Below are 18988 nucleotides of genomic sequence, written 5' to 3' on the forward strand. Positions count from 1 at the left end.
CTTGGGGGCAGAGTCTTTGAGTTTTTCTCGTGCTTATATGAACTGATGTACAGCCAACTTACCCAGAAGGGCAGAAGAGAGATGTATTTATTTTTAAATCCAAAAAGTGTAATCAAAATAGGCACTCGTATGTTAATGTGTCATGTAAAATATTTAAAGCAGCGCTGCTGCCAAATGACTTTACGTCAAACTAGTCAAATAGCAATTGAAATAGGCAGTTGCAAGCATGGAAAGGATTCTCATCTCTCTCCCTAATAACACTTAGGCCCAGAATCTTACCCTGTTTGTGCCGAACTTGCATCATTTTTTTAACGCAAATTCAGTGCAAACCTAACTCCATATTTATACTTTGGCGCTAGACCCTTCTAGCGCCAAAGTTTTGGATTTAAGGTCATTTTTTGCTTGCGGAAAATTACCTTGGTTCAATGAGACGCAAGGTAGGTGTCCCTGTGCAAAAAATGACGATATAGCCTTTGCGCCATATTTATCCTCCTGTGCTAAAATAAAGCACGAGGGAAGGGAGCCTTAAATAATGGCACTTAGCTTGCTTAGTTCCATTATTTAGCGCCTGAGTCAGGCCAGGAGTTAGGGGACCTGTGGGCCTATTTCCATGGTCAGAGACCATGGAATAGGCCCACTGGTGTCCTTCCCTAGCACCAGGGACACCCCCACCCACACCAGAGGGAAGCCAGAGGATGGGGGACCCATCCCAGGTAAATAAGGTAAGTACAGGTGAGTATTTTATTATATTTTTAAAGTGCCATAGGGGGGCCTAACTTGGTCCCCTCTACATGGCACTGGGCCCAATGGCCATGCACAGGGGACATCTGTCTCCTGGGCATGGCCATTGGGGTGGTGGGCATGACTCCTGTCTTTACTAAGGCAGGAGTCATGTCCATGGGGGTCGTGCGTCAAAGGATGACGCTAGTCTGGTTAGAGGCATTTTTATGCCTCTAACCAGACTAGCATCATCCTTTGACGCACAACCTCCTGTTCCCCTTACACCTCCCCTACCTGGCTTGCGTCCTTTTTCATGACACTAGCCGGGACTCACTGCCAGCCACTGTCATTCCATAAATATGATGCCCGGCCAGCGTCTTGGAATGGTGCCAGCCGGTGGTATACCTTTTCACGCAAAACTGCGTTAGCGCAGTTTTGTGTGAAAAAGTATAAATCAGGGCCTTAGTGTGAGGAAAGTCCATTCTTTCGATTGGGAGTGTTTTGTAGGCTCATTACAACAAGGGGAAGAGCATCTGGCAATTTCAAAGAGAGAGAGCTACACAACTTTTCCATCCTGGAATCAGCGTTGCATTAATGTGTTCCACAGTACCTAAAGCTACTGGCCTCTAACTTTAGTGGAACCTCTGGTCAATACTTACAGCCATACACAGTAACTTCATGATCTAATTTTCAAAATGAGCGCTATGATCAGACTAACTGGTATCTGCAGGCTGAAAAGAGGGATTAATTCCTTCAACAATAATATGGTAAAAGTAAGACAATCCCACCTTTTAGTTGGGTATTCTTCAGCCCAACCGGAGAAAAGGCACACTAACACTCGAATATAATGAAGCCAGTGCATACGGGCATTTCATTAAAATCCAATTGCATTTGATTAAAAAGACTCATCAAACTTCTCTATGTGACTCATGGTCACAACTGTTTTTCTGCTCAACATTTAAATGCTGTCAGGTAATGGACCCTTGACACAAAATCTCAGCAATGGCATGGAAATGAGGACTGTACCAAACATTTTTAAAGTTGCAGACAATGGGATCCCATCCTGCATGTCTATATATGGAAATGTCTGGCCATAGCAGAATGCATGGTAAAACAGGTCTCCCATTCCTTGAAACCCAAATCTCACTCTGATTCTTTACACACTTAGCCCTCAGCCACTTTTCCTTCTCGATTTCAAGCACTTCATTCGGTAACTCTCTGATTTCTTCATTAGTGTTTCAATCTCGGATGGTGTAGGGGCAAACTGACATGGCAGGGGAGACACACAACAGAAACAGAGAAAAAAATTACCTATCCATTGCCACATCGCTGAATTTTCACATCCCCGCTCTTAAGGCACAGGCTACCAGTCTGCCCTGCGGCCTGAGCGCCCTCGATTTGCACTCCCAGGCAGACTGGGAGCCTGTGCCTGCTCTCTCCAACCTGGCAACACAGCTCGAGTTGGAGAGAGCTCAGTGCACATATGGGTTTTGCTGTCCTGATAGGTGGCTAAGCTCAGGAAAGACCTCAAGGTGTGGCTCTTCGTTTGACCTGAGATTCCTCCCTGGGTGATAAGCTGCGCTCTACAAATATTTGATTGATTGATTGACATGCACACTAAGGGGAGTAAACACCACTCCCCCTTTCTGCCAGTCACCCCCCATTGCCTCACCCCCCTTGAAAAATAAAATGGTAATGTACATGGTTTATTATTGTTTTATTTTTCAAGTTTTGCTGCTGCTGCTGCTGCTGCCGCTGCTGCTGCTGCTGGTTGGGGAGGGGGTGCTCCGCCCCCATAGCAGAGGAGCCGCCGATGTAGTGTTTGAAATGGAGTTGTTTTCAAGGTCACATTTTTCATCTTGATTGAATGTACAGGACTCAAAAGCGCAATACCTGACCACTTCATCTGCACAGCGGTTCCTTTAGGTGACATAATTACATTCATCCTTGTGTGGTGCACATTTTATGACTGATACATACCTCTTTAGCCGATGTCAATAACAAATCCATCCATTCCAGACTGGAGAACCAGAGGAGTTTAGAAACCTCTCTCTGCCCTCAACAGTTCAAAATAGTGGACCACGTTAATACTATATTGACTATCAGTGTAAATGGTGACATTCAAATTATTGAAAACATGGCCTCGTCTGGTCAAAGCAATTAGCTGAGCCGCCTATTCTCAAGTTACACTGCACAAATAGGATGCTTTCACAATGCCATCTATGGTGCAAACAGCATATCCTGCTCTCAAAATTCCTCATCTGTATCTTAAACAGGAGAAATCCACAAATAAGGTAAGATCAGGCTCTTCCAAGGGCACATCCTGATTGTCAGGTCTTGCCTTGGTGGACAACACAGTAACATAGAGGCAGTCAACGGTCAACATCATTACTGTCTGTATCACTCAGAGAGAGAGCAAAACAATAACAGGATTTAAGAAGTTACACCTCCTGAAAGAAACATTTTGTGTGGCCAAACCCCACGTTCATATTGAACCAACCTGCTGTTTGTCATGTGCTGACTGTGGACTCTATAGCCTGAAAGTTCAAAAAACATGACAGTCATTTGGTGGATGTGGAGCATCTAATATCAGCTGCGAAAGATATCCTCACATCAAATGGAGAGACCGTCCATCATAATGAAAAACATCTGCAGTAATAACTGCCTGGAAGCAAGATTCCAAAGGAATAATACTGCCTCTTGGGCATCCTGGAGTCTATGGGGTGGCTCTACAGGTGGAAAAGGGTGGACCTTTCACTGGGGCAGACTCTTCTGCTAACCCTCAGGGTCGATATTCAATACTTTGATGTAGAATGGGGAATGTGCAGATAACAATAGTTGGTTGTCATGGACCAAACATAGATGTGCCTGTTTTTTGATACTTTATGAGGGAGAACGTGTCCTTCAAAATTGGACCCCTGCTTTGAACCCTTTGGATAGGTCTAGGGAGGTATCAACACCTCTATGAGATTTTAAGTGAACATAGGCTACTGGATGTGTGGCAACAGTATTGTCTCTGCAGAGATAGGATACATTCTAATCTGCGGTCCATAATACATGGCCGCATTTCTGGCTGACCACACAAGACTTGCGCTTACGGGTGACAGACATGTGACACCTAGCCTGCACTCTCTCTGACCATTCTCCGGGGTTGGGGACGAATGGTGGCTGCTGAAGACTGAATAAGGAGACACTCCTGGATAAGGTTCTTTCGGATGAATTACACACACATATTAAAGATTAACATTGGATTAGTGAGCAGTATGGGTGTGGTGTGGGAAACCTTTATGGCCACAACAGGGAGTGAAATAAGGGTACTAGAAGAGTCATTAGGAGCAGAGTATCATTATCATATACAATCGCAGATCAGAGATAGGATCACTGACTATTCTGAGGTGGCGGAAAGGGAATGCAGATTTCGTAGGAGCTATGCCACTGCGAGGGCGTATGGGGAGGGAGAATGTCCATAAGGTCACTGGCTGCCATCATCCATGCCCCTGGACCAGTGCTTAATTTGTGCTTGTTGTTCCCGGTGCAGAGCACCAGCACTTATTTTTGGCCGGCACTTATTTTTGAGGGCCGGCACCTATTTTTCTGCCTCAAGCATTTACTGCGAGCAAAATACACATATGGGAAACACGGAGGAAGAGAAAAACGAAAAAAGTCACAAGGGGAGAAAGCAGAAAGCTGCAAGAGTGAGCAGAAGTGGCAGGGAGTGGCTTTAAATTGATTAAAGAGGCCCAAGATGGCTTCAGGGTTACGCTTAGGGTGACCAGACGTCCTGGATTTACCCGGACAGTCCCGGTTTTCAGAGGACTGTCCCCATGCTTTTGTTCATTTTAAATAAATGTCCCGGTTTTGGGGGCAAAGGTCAGGTCACCCTGCGAATCCTTTTGTTAATTTGAAATAATGTCCCAGTTTTTGGGACAAAGGTCAGGCAACCTGCCATCAGAAATTAAAGGTATGCTCTCCGTTCACATGCACTTCTAGAGTCTTAATCACTTCTGCTGCCTGCTCGCACGTGATTGCGTGTGTGTGCGCCACACTCTATTATAGGACAGGCCAGATATAAAAGTGAGACTAAAGGCTTTAGTCCTACTTTTATGTCAAACCTGTCCCGTTTTTTTTTCCTTTTTCGGGTCGAGCCTGCGTTGCATGCCCTCGCGCATGCGTTTCGCAGCGAGACTCTTTTGTATTTAGAAAAGGGCTCGGAGCCCTGTCAACTTCACATCAGTGTTTTTTATTGGTTCGTGGGCTTCCCTAATAAAATCTGCTTGCTTTCATTAGTTGAAGGCACGCATATGTCATGCCTTTTCCGGTGGCTAGCCCTCCTCCAACGCAGCGACCAAGTACAGAAAACATGCGCGGCTCGCTGTTTTCCATCGGGCTCGTGGACTTTTTTTTCTCTAATTTACGAGCCCGATCTTGCTTGGCAGAAGTCGAGCGCTTTACATACTTGATTTCACTTTTTCGGGTTATGTACATAAATGCACTTTTGCCCGATAGGTGAAAAGTCGGGTTAGGAGTTTACAACGCGATCAGCTCTAACATGAGCAAACGCGAGACCCGTTGCATTGTAAATGCTTGTTAAATCTGGTCACCCTAGGTTAGACTGCCTCAGTATTCCGTGCTCGTACATTTAATTGCAGCAGCAGCGCTTGTGGCACGTTTACAAATTAAGCACTGCCTTGGACAGCTAACAACATCGTTCAGATTGTAGATGAGAGTGGAGCAAGCCAACTCAACCTCTGATTGTGCAGACATTCCATTTTTACTTTTCCCAGTTATATAGTTCTATGGGGAATGCACCAGTTCGTTACTGCTGGAGTCAGTTTCTAGCAGAACCTTTTACCCTCCACTAAAACAAAGACGTGATATGTGGCCTCCCCGTATTCAATGCCCCAGGTTCAGATGGGTTACCACCGAACTTTGTAAACGTTACTCCAGTTTATTGGCGCCACACATCCTAGCGCTGTATGAGGATCCTATTCAGCAGGGCATAGTTCCCCCTCATTAGGAGCTGCAATCATTATCACCAGGCAAGCCAATGTGCCTCTTCAAATAATATTGACCTCTGTCTCTTTTAAATTGCAACGCTAAAATTCTTAGCAAATTAATCGCTAATCAAATGAACATGCTGCTGCTGGATCTGGCATGACTGTGTCAATCAGGATTTATTTCCGGCCGTTCCACAGCCCATAACATCTGCGACAGCGCTTAATTTGTGCTTGTTGTAACCGGGGCTAAGCACCGGCTCTTATTTTTGATGGCCGGCGCTTATCGTTCTGCCTCAAGCATTTACAGGGAGCAGAAGAGCCTTTGGGGAAAGACGGAGGAAGAGAAACACGAAAAAGCTTCACAATGGGAGAAAGCAGAAAGCTGCAAGAGTGAGCTGAAGGGAGGGGGAGGGGCTTTAAATGGATTGAAGAGGCCCGATATGGTTTCGGGATTACGCTGCCTCAGTATTCCGTGTTGGCACATTGAATTGCAGCAGCCGCGTGTTTAAGAGGAGGGCTTTGAGCACTGGCACGTTTTTATTTACAAATTAAGCACTGATCTGCACCCCTCTTTACCATTTTGCAAGATATAAATCCCGACCTTGACGCAGTTACGGTATCTCTGAATGCTTCGCTTTTACCTTCCTAAAATGGGACTATTTCTTTCGCTTACTGCCCATAATGGGGGTACCAAGTACATTTATAGAATAAATCACATTTCTATACTCCCAAAGACAAAAATTAATTCACAGTTCTTAATATTCCGCTACAACTAACCAAAACAACTTCTGTCAGATCTGTACCCAGTTCGTCAGGTTAACGTGGGCAGGAAAACATCCCAGAATTAAATGGGACACCTTTATATTACCACTCCATCTATGAGTTTTAAGGTGCTGGGCCCAGGGCACTACTTTCTATGCGCCCGAGCACACTTTGCACAATATTGGTTTCACATTCCTCAATATCTACCACACCTTCCAGTGGAAATGGATGCAGTCCCGTCCCACTCTGCTGAAAGCCCTTATCCGTACCCTACCCCGCCCGTACTGCTCACTAAAAGTGTTAACAATAGCATGCACCTCCAGAGCCATGTCTTCTACTCACCCTCGCTACGACTATATCACCATTCGTGTCTGGCTGTCACCCATGAGTCGAAGACAATCTCCCAGCTCGTTCAATGGGGTTCGACCTCTTGGGAGAACCTTAATGAAAACTAAAAATGTCTCTCATTAGGCACGTTTAAGGGGATGATACCATGCACCCGCTTAGATATCTTTCTGCATTCTCTGTTTTGGAGGGCGTTGGGAGAAGTCACCACTAGCTTCCTAACTGAGTCCACAACCTGTTTTACGCTGGAAAAACTACTTATAGCACCCAACACAAAACAACACCAAATTATACCACACGGTTCGGGAAGAAACCTCAGGACACAGACATGGAGAAAGAACTGGGAGAAGACATAAATGAGGAAATGTGGAAATTTAGCTGTAAGCAAAGGGGTATGCTATCCCTAGTAGCAGCCTGAGCATCAGTCAAGTTTCTGTATAGGGCATAACACACCCCATATGTATTACACGGATGTCGCCCGTGACAAAACTCGGATTGCACTAGGTGTGGGCAACCGGGGGCCGATTTCCTGCATCTGGCATAGGAGTGTGCCAATGTAAGTCTTACTGGCACGAGGTCATTGCTGCCTTATCAGAGATGAATAGATATGATTTGTCTTCTGACCCTCCGTTGGCAATGCTTGAGTGGGTATTGGAAGTACCAGCACCTTACAGACACTAAAGGCTTGTTGCTAAAGGCTTGTTGCAAGCTTCTGGGGCACAGAGAGATCCCCCACGCACAGGCAATGATTGATTCTTTAATCTACTATCATGGGCAGATTAACTTTGTTCATGTTGCGACCCAGAGACATCTGGACTGGAACCCCCTGAAGAACTTCTTACTGTACTTACTGCACCCAAAAATGTTAGGCTGGTTAGAGGCAAAAAAATGCCTCTAACCAGCCTAGCGTCATTTCCTGACGCAAAACCATCCATACCACATGACTCCTGTCTTATAGAAGACAGGAGTCATGCCCACCACCCCAATGGCCAGCAGAGGGGACAAGTTTGGTGTCAGCCCACAACATGTCACTAAGACAACACTGTGCCCCCACTTACTATATTTATATTGGGTCAATGCCTGTGGTGAATCTCTCTGGGAGGCTGATATGCCAAGCCTGAGGTGTGTTTAAGACAGATAAGATAAAGAGACAATTGCAGAGGACAAAAAGAGAATGGGGATTCTGGAGGGCCATTTATCGAAAGGCAGAGTTAAGTCTAAGATCGTCCCTGGAAAAATGGTTTTCAAGTAGATGTATTTAGGCAGGTTATCTAGTTCAGTGTCTCCTTCATTTTTTTCCGTTCTTTTACGTTGATATAGTAGGCCAGTCACATTTGAAAGCACAAACGTAAGAGGTGTTCCTTGTCATAGTGCGACCTTCATTATTCATTGTCAGCATGTACCCCCTAATGTCCATTAGGATGTTGAACAGAGTCATCCTTATGCAAGCATTTCGACTTGGTAGGCACACTGTCCCCGAGGCAGACATAGGTTGGTTTTGCTCTCCTCTTCTACTCGGTATATTTCTTCCTGGGTCATTTTTTATTCTCATTATGTCAGACATTTTTCGAATCCCGGATCTTGACAGGCTGGCTCTGGAGGAACAGGTGCTTAGTTTTCCATAAAAAAGTAGCTTTGTGAAGGGTTCTTTCCAGTGGTGCCCTGTGGAGTGCCTCAGTAATCTATCAGAGCCTGACAGAATACTTCGGAAATTACAGCCTTCGTTATGCAGCCTGGTGATTCTTCAGTGTGGCTCAAGCATGTCATTAGCTTTGGGCCATTTTGCAATGTTCCCCACTTATTCTGTATTGTTAGTGAAGTCCTTGCCATTGAATGGAGGACCATTGTCAGATTTGATGACTCACTGTATGCTTTAGGTTGAGAAGATTCATAATCAGATCAGTAGCCATTCCAGGAACAATTACAATTTCCACAATTCTAGAATATTCATCCCTTACACTCAGAAGATGCTGATCCTAAGCAACAGACCTGTATAAGTCAGTGGCCACTTTTTTCCAAACCCTTTCAGGCAAAGGCAATATTAACATTTGCTCTGGTGGTCTAGCTTTTCAACCATCTGATCCTAAAAGGGAAACTATACTTCACATTCATTTTGTGCCCACTATACTACAGTCCTTCCTATGCCAAGTCAGCCATCCTTTTGCTTAGAACGTTTATGAAAGATAATGTCAGTGCCTCATAATAGCAGACATTTGTGATGTGCCAATTTAGATACATATTGTGAAAGGAAATGAGCTCCTTGAGATCAGTGCTTGTGAAATGTCTTAACAGTCCAAATCTCTCCATCACTGGTAGTCGATGAGCTCAGAAATTGGGGTGTGTGGAACACTTATGGTGCCCTACAGAATATATTTACAGTTTACAGCATAAGGCATATATAAGTATTCCTCTGCAGTCAGCTACATTGAAGACAATACCGCTAGCGGAAAATGTGAGTGCAGGAAAATGCCTCATTTTGTATGATGACCACTATTTTTTTGACTGATGCTACTGTTTTTTTGACTCTCTCCACCTGAACTTGGCTAATCACGTCCCAGTGAATGTGCTGTGACCCCCAAAACAATGTTGAAAGTGGATATAATCCAAATTGGAAATTTTAAGCTACTTATATGCCCTTAGTGTGACAATCTGAGCTGTGCCCAGGAACTTGATTAACTTCAAATTGGCCTGTGCCGTCACAGGCAAATGCTAGTTGACACCAAGGCAGGGCTTTTCTATGTGCACTCAGTCAGAGTGAGTCTTCCCCCCCCCCCCAAAAAAAGCGGTCCCTGAGGTCATGGGATCCTTGGTTGTGTCAAAGTGCACTCCTCATAACATCCTGAGAACCCCGGTGATGTAGAAACGTTTTGGTTCCAAAGGACTCTGGATTACTCGGACAAACCTGCAAAGTCAATCCGACAAAGGTATATTGCTGCTGGGCAGAGGATTCAGATCACTCTTGCCTTAAGCTTGTCCGCAGCAGCAAATTTGTTTCAGCACGATGTTGCAGAGTGGGTATCCGGGCTTATGGAATCCAGTTTGGCTACATCTTGCAGACTTGTTCTGCTGGAAGAATCCACGCTCCAAAAAAGTGACTAACCTGATTTAGATATTGGAGGTAACGGTCCTGCTGTTGACTTTTTGACTGAAAACCCATCCACTGCCGCAATGGTCCACCAGCTGTATTTTGATGTTGGCGGTCCCATATATGAAAGCCCGCATTCGAACTGCCATCTCTACCAAGAAACACGACCCGCATCGCCGGTGGAAGAGGGAACGGTGTCTGACGGCGGAACCCCCAGACAACCTTCCAACCATGGAGATTTGGATGTGCCTTACCGCCATGAAAAAAGTGGCAGTCTGACCTTCATGTCTGGATTGGTGGTTTGGAGGGAATAGGGGTGAAAACTCACCTTTTCCTCCCATTCCACTCTGTCTTCAACTGGACAACACCTCCCGTCACTGCGGCCACCGACCGAGAGAGAAAACACCCCCCCCCTTGTCGCCGGACTCGAAGGTAGGGATGCCGTATTACCAGCTTATGTTGGGTGGGCACTGCACGGGAGGTCAGGACCACTGCAGGCATATACATGTCACAGTAATTTTCTAAAATTACTGTGACATGGATATGTGAGGTACCAAATGGTGTCATACATGGCTGCGGACACACTTGCACAACACATATATCGCCCACATACACAACTTTCATTGTGGTGTCATCATTCATTGCATAATGATTGCTGACATCACAATGACGGTACACTCACACTGGACAACAATGGAGGGAGCTGGAGTGGGTGGTGTGGTTGTGTCTGTATAAGTGTCACTTGCATGTGACACCAATGTTGTTGTGTATGTTGTGCTGCAATGTGACACATTCAGGTGAGTGTTGTTGTTGTGTGGCGGTCATTGCCGTGATGTGTCTAGTTGTGCTTGGGTGTGAGTGTGTTTGTGTAGCTGAGTGTTTAATTGTGTTGTTTGTTGTGGTTGTGTTGTGTGTGGGTGCAGTGTCAATGGTGTGCACATGTTGTGGAATGGATGTATGTCAATGTGTGTTTTCGGCATGTACAGGTTGTGTTGGAATGGCAATGGGTTATTGTGTGTATGTTGTGTATTGTGTATTGGGAAGTGTAGGGGTACACAGATGGCTAGGGGACTGTGTGTGTGTCACTTACCTTTAGTCCATAGCCCCGGCCTTTGTACGAAGTCCGATCCGCCGCTGTCTCCCTCTGTCAGCAATCCATCGCCATTCAATCCGCTTGAAGAACTGTAACATCTAACTACGGCAGGCAAAACACAGTTGGCATGATGGACTTTTTGGGTCCACCATTGACACGGCTTGACGGTAACACCACCAAGATCTAAATCAGGACCTAAGACCAAAAGTAGAATTCTTCAAAGGGTAAAGGCACCAAAAGTTATCTGGCTGGCAATGGACCTTCTTTGATTATAATTACTGAATTTCACCTGCTAGGAGATTTAGATGGGTTCAATTTTAGGAAATGCATATCCATTCTTTCATAGATTCCAGTGTTCCAAATAAACCATGGCTTAAAGTTGTCCGATTAGTGGTAAGGTTGATCACCAACTGAGAGCTATTGCTATAATTATAGGGGGTCAGCTGAAAATCATGCAGTACTGCTTGCTGCCAGTGGCCTAAGATAAAGACTAAAGAGCAGGGTGATCGGGAAGATCCATGAGGAATTCTCTAATTTATGTACCTAGGGCCCTAGCTGTATTACTTATGTCCAACCAGTCCTCGAGAAAAGACGAAAAACAGTTAAAGCCTAAGTCTCTCATTCCTATCTCTGCTAATATTTGCACCAGTATAAGGTGGTTAGCTTTATTAAAAGTGTCTGATAGCTATAATGAGGCAACAGTGCCTGAATCATCTTTATCTTAACCCCTTCACTGCCAGGCCTTTTCCCCCTCCTGTGCCAGGCCTTTTTTTGCCTATTTGGGGCAGTTCGCGCTTAGGCCCTCATAACTTTTTGTCCACATAAGCTAACCAAGCCAAATTTGCGTCCTTTTTTCCCAACATCCTAGGGATTCTAGAGGTACCCAGACTTTGTGGGTTCCCCTGAAGGAGGCCAAGAAATTAGCCAAAATACAGTGAAAATTTCGTTTTTTTCAAAAAAATGGGAAAAAGTGGCTGCAGAAGAAGGTTTGTGGTTTTTCCCCTGAAAATGGCATCAACAAAGGGTTTGCGGTGCTAAACTCAGCAGCTTCCCAGCTTTCAGGAACAGGCAGACTTGAATCAGAAAACCCAATTTTTCAACACAATTTTGGCATTTTACTGGGACATACCCCATTTTTGCAATTTTTTGTGCTTTCAGCCTCCTTCCAGTCAGTGACAGAAATGGGCATGAAACCAATGCTGGATCCCAGAAACCTAAACATTTCCAAAAAAGTAGACACAATTCTGAATTCAGCAAGGGGTCATTTGTGTAGATCCTACAAGGGTTTCCTACAGAAAATAACAACTGAAAAAGAGAAATACTGAAATTGAGGTGAAAAAAACATACATTTTTCTCTACGTTTTACTCTGTAACTTTTCCCTGCAATGTCAGATTATCGAAAGCAATATACCGTTACGTCTGCTGGACTCCTCTGGTTGCGGGGATATATAGGGCTTGTAGGTTCATCAAGAACCCTAGGTACCCAGAGCCAATAAATGAGCTGCACCCTGCAGTGCGTTTTCATTCTATACCGGGTATACAGCAATTCATTTGCTGAAATATAAAGAGTAAAAAATAGCTATCAAGAAAACCTTTGTATTTCCAAAAAGGGCACAAGATAAGGTGTTGAGGAGCAGTGGTTATTTGCACATCTCTGAATTCCGGGGTGACCATACTAGCATGTGAATTACAGGGCATTTCTCAAATAGATGTCTTTTTTACACACTCTCCTGTATTTGGAAGGAAAAAATGTAGAGAATGACAAGGGGCAATAACACTTGTTTTGCTAATCTATGTTCCCCCAAGTCTCCCGATAAAAATGATACCTCACTTGTGTGGGTAGGCCTAGCGCCCGCGACAGGAAACGCCCCAAAAAGCAACGTGGACACATCCCATTTTTTTGAAAGAAAACAGAGGTGTTTTTTGCAAAGTGCCTACCTGTAGATTTTGGCCTCTAGCTCAGCCGGCACCTAGGGAAACCTACCAAACCTGTGCATTTTTTAAAACTAGAGACCTAGAGGAATCCAAGATTGGGTGACTTGTGGGGCTCTGACCAGGTTCTGTTACCCAGAATTCTTTGCAAACCTCAAAATTTGGCTAAAAAAACACATTTTCCTCACATTTCTGTGGCAGAAAGTTCTGGAGCTGGGAGGAGCCACAAATTTCCTTCCACCCAGCGTTCCCCCAAGTCTCCCGATAAAAATGATACTTCACTTGTGTGGGTAGGCCTAGCGCCCGCGACAGGAAATGCCCCAAAGCGCAACGTGGACACATCCAATTTTTTGAAAGAAAACAGAGGTGTTTTTTGCAAAGTGCCTACCTGTAGATCTTGGCCTCTAGCTCAGCCGGCACCTAGGGAAACCTACCAAACCTGTGCATTTCTGAAAACTAGAGACCTAGGGGAATCCAAGATGGGGTGACTTGTGGGGCTCGGAACAGGTTCTGTTACCCAGAATCCTTTGCAAACCTCAAAATTTGGCTAAAAAAACACATGTTCCTCACATTTCTGTGGCAGAAAGTTCTGAAATCTGAGAGGAGCCACAAATTTCCTTCCACCCAGCGTTCCCCCAATTCTCCTGATAAAAATGATACCTCACTTGTGTGGGTAGGCCTAGCGCCCGCGACAGGAAATGCCCCAAAGCGCAACGTGGACACATCCAATTTTTTGAAAGAAAACAGAGGTGTTTTTTGCAAAGTGCCTACCTGTAGATTTTGGCCTCTAGCTCAGCCGGCACCTAGGGAAACCTACCAAACTTGTGCATTTCTGAAAACTAGAGACCATGGGAATCCAAGATGGGGTGACTTGTGGGGCTCTGACCAGGTTCTGTTACCCAGAATCCTTTGCAAACCTCAAAATTTGGCTAAAAAAACACGTTCCTCACATTTCTGTGGCAGAAAGTTCTGGAATCTGAGAGGAGCCACAAATTTCCTTCCACCCAGCGTTCCCCCAAGTCTCCCTATAAAAATGATACCTCACTTGTGTGGGTAGGACTAGCGCCCACGAAAGGAAATGGCCCAAAACACAACGTGGACACATCACATTTTTTCATAGAAAACAGTGGTGTTTTTTTGCAAAGTGCCTACCTGTAGATTTTGGCCTCTAGCTCAGCCGGCACCTAGGGAAACCTACCAAACTGTGCATTTCTGAAAACTAGAGACCTAGGGGAATCCAAGATGGGGTGACTTGTGGGGCTCTGACCAGGTTCTGTTACCCAGAATCCTTTGCAAACCTCAAAATTTGGCTAAAAAAACACGTTCCTCACATTTCTGTGGCAGAAAGTTCTGGAATCTGAGAGGAGCCACAAATTTCCTTCCACCCAGCGTTCCCCCAAGTCTCCCTATAAAAATGATACCTCACTTGTGTGGGTAGGACTAGCGCCCACGAAAGGAAATGGCCCAAAACACAACGTGGACACATCACATTTTTTCATAGAAAACAGTGCCTACCTGTGGATTTTGGCCTGTAGCTCAGCCGGCACCTGGAGAAACCTAGCAAACCAGTGCATTTTTGAAAACTAGAAACCCAGGGGAATCCAAGATGGGGTGACTTGCGGGGCTCTGACCAGGTTATGTTACCCAGAATCCTTTGCAAACATCAAAATTTGGCCAAAAAAACACTTTTTCCTCTCATTTCTGTGACAGAAAGTTCTGGAATCTGAGAGGAGCCACAAATTTCCTTCCACCCAGCGTTCCCCTAAGTCTCTCGATAAAAATGGTACCTCACCTCTGTGGGTAGCCCTAGCGCCCACAAAAGGAAATGGCCCAAAACACAACGTGGACACAACATATTTTTTCACAGAAAACAGAGGTGTTTTTTACAAAGTGCCTACCTGTGGATTTTGGCCTCTAGCTCAGCCGGCCCCAGGGGGGGCAGAAATGGCCTAAAATAAATTTGCCCCCCAACACCCCCCCCAGGGCAGATTGACCTAAAATCGACCAATCTGCCCCCAAGGGGGGCGGAAATGGTCTAAATACAATTTGCCCCCCAGGGGAGCGACCCTTGCCTGATGGGTCGCTCCCCATCTCTAAAAAAACAAACAAAAAAAAAAAGAATTTGCCCTGGCGCCTAGAGGTTTCTGCCCCCCCCAGGGGGGCAGAAATGGCCTAAAATAATTCCCCCCCCCCCCCAGGGAGCAACCCTTGCCTAAGGGGTCGCTCCCCTTGCGTGAAATTCACGCAAAGAAAAAACTCCCTGGTGTCTAGTGGTTTCTGCCCCCCTTGGGGGCAGATTGGCCTCATCAAAATAGGCCAATCTGCCCCCAAGGGGGGAAGAAATGGCCTAATTATAATTTGCCCCCTAGGGGAGCGACCCTTGCCTAAGGGGTCGCTCCCCACCTAAAAAAAAAAAAAAAAAAAACATTAAAAAAAATAAATAAAAATAATGATCCCTGGTGCCTAGAGGTTTCTGCACCCCCTATTAGGCCGATCTGCCCCCAGGGGGGGCAGAAAAGGCCTTCCTGAAAAATGCCCCCCCCCCTGGGAGCGACCCTTGCCCAAGGGGTCGCTCCCTTATGCCAGTTTCTAAAAGAAAAAAAAAATCCCTGGTGTCTAGTGGGGTTTCAAAAGCCGGATTGCAAACCCTGGGAGACACTTCAAAGGAAAGGAAATACATTTCCTTCCCTTTGAAGCCCCTCCGGGCCTACCCCAGTGATTGAAAGAGAAATGCAAAAGCATTTCTCTTTCAATCGCGCTGGAAGCAGAGCTTCGCAGGGGGGTGGGGTGGGATTTGGGGTGGAAGGGGAAGGTCTTCCCCTTCCATCCCCGCCTTGGGGGGGAAGGGGGTGCACAGGGAGGGGCGCGCTAGCGCTCCCTTAATTTCCCGTGTGCCTTGGACGAGGTGACCTCGTCCAAGGCACACGGGAACTGTAGCCCTGGACGAGGTCACCTCGTCCAGGGCACAGAACCGATTAAAATATCTTCAAGTTGTTCTCTACAGAGCTCACAACCCGGTCTAGCCCAAGATCTGGGTGAAATCTTGCATGTTCCTCTTCCACAATTCCCACATAGTAGTGAACCTGGAACATAAAATAGACCTATCATGTTATGTCTGTTTCTTAGCTCAAAGAACAACATTTCTGCCGGTTCATATTAGTTACAGCTTTTCATTATTAACTTTAAGTGAATTATAAAAAAGCTCCCAACCCCCACTTCTCTTTAGGATCCATTTCAGAATATTATGTTGCAGAGGGGTCCAGACCTCCATCAACAGGACACAAATTACTTTCAACCAATTTTAAGTTATAAATAGTACTTGATACTTCTCATTAGTGGTTATTGCATTTATTACAGTGAGATTTGTTTATCAGCTGATTTTGCATTACATAAGCCTGCTTTTAATCTTATACATCCCAGTGGCATGTCGTACGGCCCTGATTTTGAACAAGAGTCAACGAGGTCAGTGAAAATGAATTATATAGATTTACTTGACAAAGTCTCTCTTCCACTCTCAAATTACTGAAGACTAAAATTCAATGAGAAGACAGAACAGGTGCTTATCATAGATTCATGGTAGGATAAGACGTGGCATTTTCTGAGGAAGAAACAGCATTGCGGCTGCTGGATATGTGGTTGTGCAGACCAGACAGATTTATCTTTGGCGTTAGCGTGCTACATACATACAGTCGTGCCTAAACATGGTCCTGGCGCTCGCAAATAATCAGCATTCCAAGCAGCAGGACTGTTGACCTTCTGGTTGTAATGGGGTTACGGTAGAGAAGAAAATATGGCATCTACAAAGATAAGTTACCCAGATGTTATACATTTCTGATGGCCAATCCAAGTAAACTTTAGATAAATAAGCAATGGGAAATACAAACATACTACAGTAGTAGGAAGGGATACCTTCCCTCATCAACTGGAAAGTGACAGTTGTCCCGCCCCGGAAATGACGGCACTTCCGTTACTGGGACTTTCGGTGCCCCTGAGAGCCCGCCCCAGAACTGACGTAGGTGTAGAGGTGTCATGTGGTTTGTGACCTCATGGTATCACGTGGTTGCCATGTGCCAGGGTACTAGCCGTTGGGTATTGGTATATGGGCTGTGTAAAATGAAGGCCTTGTTGTTGTGCAACCAGTTTCAGAGCCTAAAAGGACAGGTCTGGACATGTCAGACATTCAGGACCAAGTGGCTGCTTGGGGGTCCCCTCACAGGACGGAGAAATGGGCGAACAGGCCAAACCTCCTCACTGTTGGCTAATCCAAAAAGAGGGGCTGGTCAAATGTTGCTTTTGTTAGAGCCAGTCTATCAATTTAGAAAGGCATATCTAAAACAGATGTAGCCCCTAGTGTGCAGAGGACAGGACTTAAGGGTGACAGGCATTGCAAATCTAAAACAGATATATACCCAAGGACTTTCCAGAACAGCCATCAAAGGGGGCTCAGTAGAGGTTAAATTATAAACTGACAAAGCAATTAAAAGTTTGAAACAAAACAATGGACCAGTAATGCAAATGTAAAACAGATGTATGCCCCAAGAGTTCCCAGGACAGGACTTAAAAGGATGACAGGCGTTGCACATCTAAAACAGATGTATGCCCCCAGGACATCCCTGGACTGGACTCAAAGGATGACAGGCATTGCAAATCTAAAACAGATGTATGCCCCCAGGACTGGACTCAGAGGATGACAGGCATTGCAAATCCAAAACAGATGTATACCCCACAGGACTTTTCCAGGGGCACAGTAAAGGGTAAATTATAAACTGACCATGCAATTAAAAGTTAGAAGCAAAACAGTGGACCAGTAATGCAAACCTAAAAACAGATGTAAGCCCCCAATGACTTCACATGGAGCCGCCGTCAATGCTTCTGTGCGGTGGGTGCAGCTGCACCCGTCGTACAGATCACTGCCCGACCTGCGCGATGGGGCACTGCACAGGGGCCCCTGCACTGCCCATGCCAAGTGCATGGGCAGTGTAGGGGCCCCTGGGGGAGCAGGGGGGCCCCAGAGCACCCATTACACCAGCCTATCTCAGATGGGGGAACCCGCCAGGGAAAGGCTGGTGGCTGTAGGGATCATTATCCGAGGGGCAGCAGCGCTGCCCTGTCGGATGATGATTCCTTCCACCGTCATGCTGCCTGTCGGAGGCAGCCTGCTGGTAGATGTGTACATTATATGGTGGTTCAGCCCTCCATGCCAGTGGCAGGCTTTTCACCCGCCGCCGGCATGGCGGGCTGAACCGCTGAGGTTCATAATGACCCCCTACGCGTGGATTTTCCTTCAATCACAATCTTCAGACTTTGTGCTACCATGAGCAAATGCTATTCTTGGAAGGCGTGGAAGTGTTTTGTGAGATGCAGGAGAAAAGCTGGACACTTAATTTGTACACTTTCCATAAGTGATACTCCTACCATGTATATTGCAGTCATCACCATTCACCCGACAAGGTTCCACTACAATAATAGAATCATACATCATTCACTGATATCACAAAACATTCATACACCATACCACTTTCATATCATACATCACACCACATGAAAACCCATAAGAGACCACAATGGGAGAGCTACACATCATAACTCAAGTATTTTCTTATACACAATTTGTACATGAATACATAGTGATGGGTTAGTATATTTAGTTACACAGCCTCTCCCATATAAATTCAATATTTTGATGTTTCATTTCTTTTCTGTTTATAACATACAATAAATATGACTTTTACACCTAGATGATAATGATAATTTCATCTCATTATGTAAATTCCAATGTTCAAATCCCCATAATGTTGATGCTGACACGTTTCAGTCCCCGACCAAAATGGAGCCATGCACCTTCTTTGGGGTGCTGAAATGGGTGTGTACCACGCAGAGGTAAGGGTGGGGAAGGTAGGCAAGGAGAAGAAACCACCTGAAAAATATTCATATAAATAGACACAATAAGGCTCTACCACAGTAGCTCACACGATCAATAAACCTGTATTGGAAATTATTTGTGTACTTGGGATGGGGGGATCCCCTGTGTAACTTTGTGATTCCAATCACCAA

Source organism: Pleurodeles waltl, chromosome 9 (assembly GCF_031143425.1).
Source record: "Pleurodeles waltl isolate 20211129_DDA chromosome 9, aPleWal1.hap1.20221129, whole genome shotgun sequence".
NCBI lineage: Eukaryota > Metazoa > Chordata > Amphibia > Caudata > Salamandridae > Pleurodeles > Pleurodeles waltl.